This window comes from Lactuca virosa, chromosome 5 (genome assembly GCF_052849685.1).
Source record: "Lactuca virosa cultivar CGN04683 chromosome 5, Lactuca_virosa_CGN04683_v6, whole genome shotgun sequence".
Classification (NCBI taxonomy): domain Eukaryota; kingdom Viridiplantae; phylum Streptophyta; class Magnoliopsida; order Asterales; family Asteraceae; genus Lactuca; species Lactuca virosa.
Genome location: NC_136430.1, coordinates 35,001,413 through 35,010,228, shown reverse-complemented (window position 1 = coordinate 35,010,228; position 8,816 = coordinate 35,001,413).

Sequence of the window (8,816 nt, the reverse complement as noted above, 5' to 3'; positions counted from 1 at the left end):
TCACACACCCACCATCTTTTAGGGACCGAAACTCCCTCAGCTCTTCCTTCCTTCCTGTCATGTGACGCGAGCAGCCACTGTTAATATACCATTCATCATCGAACTGCTCGTCACTGATCACTTGCAAATTCAAGCAGATTTAGGAACCCAAAGTTTCTTGGGTCCTGGTGAGTCTTTCACAGAAAAAGGAATTGCAGCAGAAACATCAACCAAATATGTTCGTTTTACTAGAGTGGTTTGATCTTTTCTTTTGATGGTATACACCTTGATCTTAGTTTTATCTTGTTTAAACTTTGGTGTATTAGATGGTGTGTTGTTAGATGGTTTTGATGTTTTCTTTTGAATCCTAGGGTTAGCTGACTTTTTCTTATTATTGAACTCAGAATCAAGCTTTCCCTTGCCTTTGATATCCTTTATTGAATTTAATTTGCTTTGTGAGTTGGAAGGACCGAAACTAGACTTAGGACCGAAACTTGACTTAGGACCGAAACTTGACTTTCGGTTCTGAGTGCCGTTGTTGGGACCGAAAGTAGATGTTCCGTTGTTAGCCTTGACGTTTGGACCGAAGCTATACGTTCGGTTCTGCGCGCTAGTTTTGGAACTGAAAGTAGATGTTCGGTTCTGAGATTTGGAGTAGTGGGAATTTGGATTGAAATTTTCTTTTCCTTTCAGTTTTTCCTTTCCTTTATCAACTGATTCTGTCTTTGGAGGAACGTAGTTGGGATTTTGAGATAACCAATGACATTTTCGCTCATTCAGATTCTTCATGTATCTTTGATTTCTTAAGCGTTTCTGTTCAGCTAACTCCTTCTGCGATTTGTGAATATTGAAGCTAGCCTTTGGCTTCTCCTTTTGAGTTTCGGTTGTCCCAGTTGGAACTATCGGTTCTTTCTTTGGTTCTTCAGGGATTTCTTTAGTTCCACTTGTGCTTGGTTTATCGAAACTCGAGGGTTTGTTTATGGGTTCAGCAACGTATCTTCCTTTAACCCTCCATGAAGTTTGCTCAGATAAGCCTACGGTTTCGTCCGCGTTGTCAATAGGGGCTGACCAGAAGTAATCATCACACCCTTCAGCATTGTCTTTGTCGACCAAGATTTTCAACTCTGCTGTTTGTTTTGCAGTGACACCGGTAACTGCATAGACGTGATTCGGCATAGTTTGTACCTTTTGATAAACCATGGCTTTTTCTTTGAGTTTCTGTGGCTTTTCTTTTGACAACCGAGAGAATTCAATAGAATTTTCAGATATGAGGGGTTTCTCATTTTCGGTTTCGCTCTTCATAAACTCAGAGTCACTTTCCTCATCAAATTTAGACGTATTATTTAAGTTCATTTTATTTTCAGAAATTAATTTGGCGTTTGAAAAGTCAAAAGATTGAATAGTTTCAGACTTAATTTTTAACCTATCATTTTCATCCAAAAGATTTTTAAGCATACATTTATGTTCCTTAGAGTCAATGAAGGTCTCTATCTTGTCTAGTCCAATTTTGTAAGACATGGATGTCTCTTCTGAGGAGACTATTGATTCACACTCAGCAATGACCTCATCCTCCTTAAATTCAATGAAGGGTAAGATCATCTTATGAATCTTTTTCCCTATCTCACAACTTAAATGCAATTGAGCAATATTAGTATATAAGCGCTTAGCAATTAAACAAAAAACATTCCTTTGTTTTAAAAACTTTAAATTTTCTCTTTGCAAATAAATACTTTCATCCCTAGCCCTATTTAATTCCGCCTCCTTCAGCTCAATCCACATCCTTCTCTCCTCACTTTTTGAAGACACCCTCCTGAGTTGGTCAGTTAAGTTAGAATTCGCTAAGCGAGTTTGCATGAGACTACCACTTAAGTTAGAAAATTTAAATTTTAATTCTTTTAATTCTTCTTCATAATCTGTTACTGGAACATTAAGTGATTCAAGGATGGATTGTACCTTTTTGATCAGCCGATCGCAGTCATTGATCTTCTCACTCACGGGCTTGGCTGCAAAACATTTGTCCTCAATCATGTTCGGTTCCTCACTTGCACTTTCGGTTGATGCACTAGCTGTGACTATCAAACATCTTCCAGCCGAACCTACATCCTTTGCCACATAAGCTCTTCCATGAGTGGGCTTTCTCACCTCTTCATCTTTAGAATCGGTTGACCAAACTTCAACGCCACCAAACTCGTTTTCATGTGCATTCTCCTGCACAATCAAGGCATTCATAGAACTGTTAGTCGCCTTCTTTTTCTTGATCTCTTCCAACTTGCGCATGTAGTACGCCTCATCATCTTCACCATCTCTTTTCTCAGCCATTTTCCTCAGCATGTAATCTTTGGAAAAGTGGTTCTTGCCGTGACAGTAATTGCAGTCAAACCCTGAGTCTCCTGCAAGCTTGCTCTCCTCCTTGTATTCATCCTTTTGAGAAGAATTTTTCGCTTCATGCTTCACCTTCTCAGAACTGTAACTTCCCTGCCAGTTTCGGTTCTTGTTGACAGGAAATTTTTTTCGTGTAAACTTCTTTGGATTGGTGACCATCATAGCATACTCCTCGCTTGTAAGGTCACACTCAGACATATCAGACTCTTCTTCTTCTTCTGCAATGCTTTTTCCTTTTGAAACAAGGGCCAGCGATCCCACACCAGAAACTACCTTCGCTTCTTTGGTTACTACACTCTCATGGGACTTAAGTATTCCCACAAGTTTCGCTAGTGAGTAAGATTTAAACTGTTCATGTGCTTTCACGGTTGAAACCACAGCCATCCATTCTGGTCTCAGACCATTCATGAAGGTCACCTTCTGCTCGATCAACTTTCTTTCTATTCCATGCTTGATCATCTTACTTAGGAGATGATTGAATCAATCGAAAGTTTGTATGAGTTTTTCTTCTGGTTTCTGTTCGAAAACTCCAAATTCTGACAGCAGCAAGGTTTGAATTGAGTGTTCTAGATCTTCATCGGTTGAATTAAGTTCTTTCAACCTATCCCAGATTTCTTTGGCCGTCGTGCATGAACCAACCAACCAAAAAGTGTCAGATTGCAAGGCGAATCTGATCATTCTCATGGCCTTCACATTACACAGCAACTTGTCTTTCTCATCCTGTGGCATCTTCTCTACATCCGCCACCAATTTGTTATATTCCTTTTGGGACTTAACTGTTGTGTTCGTTCCTGAGTGAACAAACGGCCCAAGCGTGATAGCTTCCCAGATGAGATAGTCATTGTCTTCATATCCAACCACGTAATCTTCAAAGTGATGCGCCCATATTTCAAAGTCTTGAGTGTAAAGAATGGGAATCCTGGTAGTGGATCCAATGTTGTTTGAGATGTTGATGGGATTTGTTTGTGAATCCTCGTGAGACATGGTGAGCTGCTAGAATCAGACCTGTAAACTTGAGATTAGGGTTTTGATCAGAAACAGAGTTGTCGTCGATATGAAGAAGACGGCTTCTATTTATACGATAAAAGTGGAAACCCTAAAGAATTCTGAATACAGAAGGAATGTGTATTGATCACACAGTCTCCTGCTCTCATTCCAATTGTTGAAACAAAGTTCAATTAGGATCGATAGATTCTATGCAGACAAACAATTAAGAACGTAATTATGAACACAAGAATGGCTTTGAATGTGTCGTATGATTAATGCTTTAAGACCTCAGAAGAGGTAGATTAAGAACTTCGACTGTTGAGGTGTTTAGGGTTACAAAACTAAAACGATAATAATCACGAACGTTAACCTTTTAATGCATACATGCATGCATTATTTATAGTGTAACCCTACTAGCTAATCACGGATGGAGAGGCCCAATCCGGATACAAAACACAAGCCCATGACGCAACACAATTAGACCCAACAAGATCATTGGTGGCAGACACAAGATTGTCATGAACCTTGAGCATTGTGGAGATGGTTTTGAGATAGTTTTCAACAAGAGCATCATACTTGGAGCCAAGTTGCTCAACAGTGTGCTTCAGCCGGATGGAGATCAGCTGATCGAGTTAGGCTTCCCTCTCTGCCACAGATGGTCCGGACTGTTGGGAGAGAGACTGAAGAATAGCATCAAGTTTTGAATCAAGTCCGGAGACTTTTTGATCCAATTTAGAATTCAGCTCTGTTATGGATGCTTCTACAGTTGACACTTTATTCATAGTGTCCGAAACATTGTTGCGGATCTCCAGAAGGGCAAACGGGTCAACGTGGTCACCAGCTGAGGATTCTGAATCAGAATCAGAGTGTTGCAGAGGAGGTTGGTGAGCGTCCGGATTTGAGGATGGACCCGGTTTGGTAGCATCATCGTCTTCTTGAATAATTTGAGTTGGAGCCATCGTCCGGAGTGGTGGTGGAGGAGGATCCGAAGTCAAAGGCAGACTTGGATACGAATGGTTTGGATTGATAGTGAATGGAGGTTATGAGATGAGCATCCGGAACGATTGTTGCTTCTTCGTCCAACATAACTTCTTCGGATATTTCTTCTTTCGGATCAGTGTGGAAGATGCTTTGATGAATGGTGGTAGGGGGTAGCTCCGTAGTGAGTTCATTGATGGCATTATCGTTAGTTGGAGGGACATAGGGCAAATTGCTTTGGATGGACCTGTTCCTCATGGAGATGAGAGTGGACTCCACTTGAGCTCGAGAAAGGTCCGGACGTCGAGATGCGGCCCTGTTCATATAATCTTCCCACAAAGGATCATTAGAACCTGGTCGTCCTGTACGCCTTCCGGCTATCAGACCAGTTGTGGCATCGGAAGTTGGAGAGACTGCTCCTCCTTCCGGATGCTTGGATTCCGGAACAATGGTTCTGGAGTGTGTGCGTGTGGAAGAGATAATGGGAATATCGAATTTGACACGTGGGTGTGTTCCAGGGGGTTGCAAGGAACTTTGTTCAACACCGGCATCACCCTTTTGGGAGGGTGAGGGTGGAATATGTGGAGACTCCCCGTGAGTGTGTGCTTGTAATGATGAAAACATTGAGGGGTACCTCAGATGAGTCGGCAGGAGGGGTGTGCGGAAGGCCAGAATCAGTCGGAATGTTATGGGTGCCCTCTTGTTGAGAAGGGGCACTGAGTTTGGATTTCTTTTTGGCCTTAGGCTTGCTAGGTGAAGCCTTTCGTTTGGCTGGTTGCTTAATTTTGGGTCCGGACTTAGCATGAATGGCCTCTTCCGGAGTAGGCTCAACTGAGACCGGGGCAGGTTGTGTTGGATGGAACACAACCGAAGTCTCAATATGTTGTTTCGAATAGGGAGAATCAGAAGGAATGAGGGCCAACATATTGTCTGGAAGTCATCTGACCGGACCAAAAGATGATTGGTACAGAATTCTATAAGCCTTAATGAGTTTAATAGATACACATACCTCCGGAGGAATGGTGCTAACCAGAATGGGTATGTTGAGTTCCTTGAAGATCTGTTCAATCGTCAGAGCCTAAAATCTAGTGCTCGAAATCTCGTTCGGCTTCCTTTTGATGGCGAATTTGCAGAAGTCTTGCCACAAGACTTCCGGAAGATCTACAACGTTGTTGCGTCCGGAGTAAATGCTGAATACCACATTCAGCCAATCTTTGCTCAAGGTGTCGGTACCGCCATCCTTGCCCGATAGCCCACGGATGATTAGATGCATAAGCACGGTCGAGAGGCCAGAAACAGTTGTCTTCTTGAAATCCTTTGGCCTATAGTCTTGCGAGTACCCAATAAAGTTCAGAAACGTCTGAAACTCTTCAGCCGTTGGTTCAACAACTACAAAGCTAGTAGGATTTGGTGTAATTCCAATCGTCTTTAGGAATGTTGATTTGTAGACAGGAATGGTGCGATCATCGATAATGGTGGTTAACAGAACATCATCTTCAAGTTTGATGCTAGTGAATGCACGATGAAGATGAGAGAGTGGGAGTGGAGGATCAGGGATTTTGGTAAGTGGAATGGAGAGAGGATGATGTGCAAGGAACTCAATCATTATTCTGATTGATTCATCGTAGTCAAGAGGGTTTAATGAGAACAGTTGAGTTGTGTCCCTAAGAAAGGGTTCTTGATCGGTAGATGAGGATGATCCCTTGGATCCTTTAGATGATTTCTTCCTGGCGATGGATTTCTTGGGTGGTGGAGCAGATTGAGCTGGGTTCTTGGAAGACTCCATTGATGAACAAAGAAGGAAGCTTGAAGAACACGAAGAACAGTGAGGGTTGTTTGGATATTTGAGAGTTAAGAGAGCGTAAAGAGGTAAAAGTGAATGCGAAAGAGTATTTATAGGTAGGGAAAGATGGGTCGGGTCGAAAAAGGTAATGATGAGGGTCTGAGATCCATCGGGTCGCATTTAATGTTTGGGAGTGAGATTAGATAGGTGAGGTGAAAGAGCAAGGAAATTGGGCTAAAAGAGGAGAATCTAACCATCAATTCGTTTTCTAGTTTAGAGGGCGTGCAATCGTGTCACGCAAATCGAGGAAGATTGGATAAGGATCTTCCTAAAAAGTAACCGTTGAGAAAAACCGTTTCGCCTTATTACCTTTTGGTATTCCGGATGAATTGTTGCAAACAGTGCATGATCCGGAGGATAAAGGTTACGTTCCGGAACAAATATGATAGAAAAGAGGTTCCGGAGCAAATTTTGAGAATTCAGGAGCATTTATGAAAATTCTGGAGCACTTTGAAAATCCGGAGCAATTTGAATTTCCGGAGCAATTTGAAATTCCGAAGCATTTTGAAATTACGGAGCATTTTTGAAATTCCGGAGCAATTTGAAATTCCGGAGCATTTTTGAAATTCCGGAGCAATTTGAATTTCCGGAGCAATTTGAATTTCCGGAGCAATTTGAAATTCCGGACCACATTTTAACATTCCGGAGCAACTTTGAAAACATCGCCTTTCCGGAGATGGTTTTCTGGAATTCCTTTATGGAGTGAGTTCCGAAATAGAGATTCGGATGATGGTTGATCTTGATAGTCGTGATGAAAAGAATGAACTGTACAGCTTAAAGAACTCAAGGGATAATTAGTAATAAAGACAGGTAAAATGATCTTATGTATTTAGAGGGAAAAATAGTTCTGAAGCAAAAAAAATTGAGTTCGGAGCATATTTTTCTTCCGAATACTTCTATTAAAGAGAACATGTCTCCTAAAAGAATTGAGGATCAGGCATCATCATACCCATTTTGTTCAGAAAATCATTAAATTTGGTTTCGTCTAATGCGTAAGTAAAGACATCAGCAATTTCATCGTCAGATGGAACAAAAATAATTTCGATGTTGTCATTTAGAACATGATCTTTAATAAAATGGTATCGGATGTCAATGTGCTTCTTCATGGAGTGTTGAATTGGATTGTGAGAGATTGCAATGGCACTTTGAGAGTCACAGTAGATAGGAATGCATTGAAATCGGTAACCATAATCCAAGAGTTGAGATTTCATCTACAGAACTTGAGAGGTACAGCTGGCAACAACAATATATTCAGGTTCAGCTGTGGAGAGAGCAATGCAGTTCTGTTTCTTGGATGACTAGCCGACTAATCGACCACCTAGAAATTGACATCCTCCTGATGTACTTTTCCTATCGAGTTGAAGACCACCATAGTTTGAATCAGAGTAAGCTTGCAGAAGGGAACTTTCATTTGCTGGATACCAGATTCCGAGGCTCTTTGTACGTTTGAGGTATCAGAATATTTGTTTCACAGCCAAAAGATGAGACATCTTCGGATTGACTTGAAATCTGGCACATAAACATGTTGAGAACATAATGTCTGGGCGACTTGCAGTGAGGTAGAGTAAGGATCCAATCATTCCATGATACTTCTTTTCATCAACGGAAACACCCGAAGGGTCGGCAAAGATTTTGTGACCGAAGCCCATAGGTACCTTGGCGGAGGCACAGGTGTCCATTGAGTATTTCTTGAGAAGTTCAGAAATATACTTCTCTTGGTGAATGAAAATACCTTTGTTAGTCTGTTTGACTTGAAGGCCAAGAAAGAAGCTTAATTCTCAATTCATGCTCATTTGGAGTCGATTGACCATAAGTTTGGCAAAATCAGCAACCATAGATGAATCCGTATATCCAAAAATGATGTCGTCCACATAAATTTGTACCAACATGAGATGCTTTCCATTTGATCTTCGGAAAAGAGTGGGATCAAGTATACCTCTTTGAAAACCTGAGCGTTTGAGAAAATCGGTGAGAGTCTCGTACCAAGCCCGAGGAGCTTACTTTAGTCCGTACACAGCCTTTCGGAGTTTATAACAATAGTTTGGAAAGGAAAGATTGATAAATAAGGGGGGCTGTTGAAGGTATACTTCAGTGTCAAGTTCACCATTAAGAAAGGCACACTTAACATCCATTTGGTAAACTTTGAAGCCTTTGTGAGCAGCATAAGCAAGAAAGATTCTGATAGCTTCGAGTCGTGCAACATGAGCAAATGTCTCGTCGTAGTCAAGACCTTTAATTTGAGTAAAACCTTTAGCTACCAATCTTGCCTTATTTCGGATGATAACTCCTACATCGTCTAGCTTGTTGTGAAATACCCATCTTGTACCGACAATAGGGTGATGTTGAGGAGGAGGTACGAGAGTCCATACTTTATTTTGGTCAAATTCTGCCAGTTCTTCTTGCATGGCTGTAATCCAATCAGCATGCTCTAATGCTTCCTTGATGGATTTGGGTTCAACCATGGATATGAATGCTGAAAAATGACATTCATTTTGGATGTGGGTAGCTGAGCGAGTTTATACACCAACATTCGGATTGCCTATCACTTGGTTCGGAGGAAGATCCTTTGTCCAAGCATGCAATCGAGGGAGTTCTTGTGCAGCCGAAGATCCTACATCAACAGTGGAATTGATTTGCTCCCCCTGAA